Below are 593 nucleotides of genomic sequence, written 5' to 3'. Positions count from 1 at the left end.
AAACCACAGTCTGATTCAGGGGACCTCAGATTCATTTTGCTTTTATCTTTGGTTTTAGGTAAATGGTACTCTTCCAAATATACTCTGTAGTGCCTGGCTTTTGTTTTTCTCAACATTATGTTTGTGAGATTCATCTGTATTCCTGCATGCAATAATAGTGTGTTCTTTTTCATGACTTTATAATATACCACTGTATAGACACATTACAATTTATACAGTTTATTTTTGATACATACTTAGTTTTTTTCCAGCATTTGTTCTTGACTTTATAAATGTATTTCTATTGAATGGAATTGCTTGGTCATGGGGATTACTTATGTTCAGTTTTAGCAGAGGCTGAGCTCCTTCTCAACCTTTGGTATTTTCAGACTTTTCATTTTAGTCATTCTTGTGAGTATGTATGTATTTTAGTCATTCTGATAGGTATCTTACTGTGCTTTTAATGCCTATTTCCTTAACTACTAACATGATTGTGCATCTTTTATTCATAGTTTAATGGCCATTTTTATAACCTATTTTGTGAAGTGCCGTTAAAAATAATTTTCCCATTTTTAAATTGTGGTATTTATCTTTTTCTTAGTACTTTGTAGGAG

This window comes from Mandrillus leucophaeus, unplaced genomic scaffold (genome assembly GCF_000951045.1).
Source record: "Mandrillus leucophaeus isolate KB7577 unplaced genomic scaffold, Mleu.le_1.0 Scaffold2, whole genome shotgun sequence".
Taxonomy (NCBI): domain Eukaryota; kingdom Metazoa; phylum Chordata; class Mammalia; order Primates; family Cercopithecidae; genus Mandrillus; species Mandrillus leucophaeus.
This window is presented reverse-complemented; position numbering follows the sequence as displayed.